The following is a 3141-nucleotide window of genomic DNA, read 5'->3' as shown; positions in this document are numbered from 1 at the left end:
CAGCATTATTCACAGTGGCCAAAACATGGAAACAACTGAAGTGTCCTTAGACAGATGACTGGATAAAGATGATGTGGTAGATGTATTCAATGTAATTCTATTAAGCTATAAGAAAAGATGAAATACTGCTATTTGCAACAACATGGATGGATCCTGAGAATAACATGTATGCACAATACGTCTGACAGAAAAAGTTAAGAACGATATGATTTCACTCATACGTGGGATATAAAACTGAAAGCAACAAATAAGAAAAACAAATAAACAAAACTCATAGACAGAGACAACAATATAGTGGTCACAGAGGGAATGAAGAAGGGGATAGTAAAGGGTAAAGGGAGTCAAATATATGGAGAGAGAAGAAAATTTGACTTTGGGTGACGGGCACACATTACAAGATACAGATATAGGTATCATATAACTGAAACCTATATAATCTTATTAACCAATGTCACCCTAATACATTTAATTTAAAAAAGGAAAACAAGTGTATAATCTGATGCTTTGATATCTATATACATAGTGTAATGATTACCATATTCTAGCTAATTAACATATCTCCTTTTCTTTTTGTGATGAGAGCACCTGAAATCTACACTCTTAATAAATTTCCAGTATTCAGTACAGTATTACAACAGGCTCAGATGATGGTTAGCAATTAAGGTATATACTAGTACACTTTTTTATTTTCATTTTTTTAAAAAAACTGCATCTTCTTTATTTTGTATACTTTAATTTCAGAACAAAATAAACAACAACAAAAAATCCCCCACAATACGCAACATCCAAACCTGATGTCAAATATGAGAAGAGAATGCTTGAGGCCCTTGTAACCTGCTTTAGGCAGACAACAGAGTAAAAAACAAACAAACAAACACACAAACAAAAACACTTGACACCAGCAGAGGAAACCAGGCAGGTCAGAGCCACTCCGGCTGCTGGGGGAGCCATGAAGACACTACACAGAGGTCACAGGTCTATAGATAAAAACTCCTAACCTACTTTTTCCATACAAAGGACACCCTCATCACCCTCAAGGGGAGGGGATCCCACCAGGAACAATAGCACTAGGTCCTTGTGCTGTCTCTTCATCTTCATCAGTGCCTAGACCTAGCTTCATCATGCAGTGGATGTGGTTGGAGTAGGTCTGTGGATCCTCAAGTGAGAAGCAAGAAGAGAGCAACACACTTTAAGCAGCAACACCACAAGGTCCTTGACAGTCTTGTCCTTGTCCGCCTCCACCTTTTGCCACAGTCTCCACAATTTGGGTAGTTGAGCTTTCTGGCCATCGTGTAGCCCATTGGAGAGTTGTCCCAAAGTGTGTGTGTGTGTGTGTGTGTGTGTGTGTGTGTGTGTGTGTAGGGAGGGGCTTTAATGATGAGCTCCATGTTAGCTACTCCATTGTTAGTCACAATGCAGCTGGGTGAAGACAAGCCCATTGGAGATTGTCACCTCTCAACCTTCGTATCCAATATTTTTTTCATGAGTTTGCAGAGGTTCTCAAACTTGGCCATGCTCTCTTCCATTTTCTTCTCCTCTTCATGTAACTCCAGGCCCTCCTTGGAGCTTTTCCCATCAAACTCCTTGACCTGCTGCACACAGTACTCATCGACAGGTTCCATCACATATACTACCTCTTCCACACGTGCTCCACAAAAGTACAGTTGACAACTTGCTCTTTGTTCTCACCAGTGATAGATGGACTTTTGGGTCTCCATGTGTGAGACATATTCTGAAAAATGAATAATTTCATCTCTAGACAGAGAGGTGTGATAGCACAGAAGCTCAGAAAGGCATCACCAATTAGTAGAGTCCTCATGGATTCCAAGCTTTAGGTTTTTAGAAAATGCCTTAGAATTTCTTATAATTATCCTTGTCTTCTGTCAGCTGAGAGAAGAGCTCAAGTCACTTCAACAATGTTTTTTGAAATGACCTTCTAAATTTTGCTCTGCTGGAGCAATTCTTGGGAGATGTTCATGAGGAGGTCCTCAGAGTCAACCACACCATGGATGAAATTGAGATACTTTGGTATCAACTCATCACAGCTGTCCATGATGAACACATGGCAGACAGAGTTTGATGTGTTTGATTCTTCATCTTGGTCTCAAAGCGCTCAAAAGGAGCCCCTCAGGGGATGAATAGCAATGCCCTGAATTCCAACTGACCTTCTACAGAAAAGTGCTTGACAGTCTTGACCTTCTACAGAAAAGTCTTCCCAGTCATTGGCAAGGCTCTTATAGAACTCTCCATGTTCTTCCTGAGTGATGTCATCAGGGTCCAAAATGGGCTTGGTCCTGTTCAGTTCTTCCTGATCGATATAGTTTTCCTTAATCTTCTTTGTTTTCTTTTTGTTATCCTTAGCACTATCTTCCTCCTCATCTGAACCCATGTCTTCAAACTTGGGTTTCTCCTCATCATCTTTATCTTCTGCATCTTTCTCCCCTTTCTCTTCCTCTGCTTCATCATTGATTTCTTTCTCTCATTCCTTCTTCAAATAAAGGGTGATGGTATAACCTATAAACTGTGAGTGCTTCTGCACCAATTCTTTGACCTCCCTCCCTCTAACTACTCCATCTGGTCATCTTTAAGGTGGAAGATTACTTTGGTACCCAGGCCATAGTCAGCTCGCACAGTGAAGGAACCCTCAGCAGAGGACTCCCAGGCATACTGCCCATGATCATTGTGCTTTGTGAACACAACCACTTTCTCCACCACCAGGTAGGCAGAACAAAAGCCAACACCAAACTCTCCAATAATGGAGATGTCTGAACTAGCCTGAGGAGCCTCTATAAATGCTTTTGTTCCAGACTTGGCAATGGTTCCCAGATGATTTATAAGATCAGCTTTGGCTATGCCAATGTCTGTGTCCACCAAAGTGTGTGTGAATTCCTGGGGTTTGCAGATGATGTAAATTTTCAGCTCTTTACCACTGTCCAACTTGGAAGTGGCAGTCAGGCTCTCATAGTATATCTTGTCCAATGCATCAGAAGCATTACTAATCAATCCCAAAGGAAAATTTCCCAGTTGGAGTAAAAAGTGCTGGTGATGAGAGACATGAGTTAGGCAATTTCTGCCTGAAAAGTGCAAGTCTCCTCCTCCTCCCCATAATGCATTTCCTCAGGCATCATGAAGATGAAGGAT

At 41.1% G+C, this 3141-nt stretch overlaps 1 pseudogene; it reads right to left on the bottom strand.

The window, feature by feature from the left end:
• Positions 1–1002: 1002 nt before the first annotated feature.
• Positions 1003–3125, bottom strand: LOC102260809 (annotated as a pseudogene).
• Positions 3126–3141: the final 16 nt, after the last annotated feature.

This window comes from Myotis brandtii, unplaced genomic scaffold, assembly GCF_000412655.1.
Source record: "Myotis brandtii unplaced genomic scaffold, ASM41265v1 scaffold30597, whole genome shotgun sequence".
In the NCBI taxonomy this organism is placed as follows: domain Eukaryota; kingdom Metazoa; phylum Chordata; class Mammalia; order Chiroptera; family Vespertilionidae; genus Myotis; species Myotis brandtii.
This window is presented reverse-complemented; position numbering and strand designations above follow the sequence as displayed.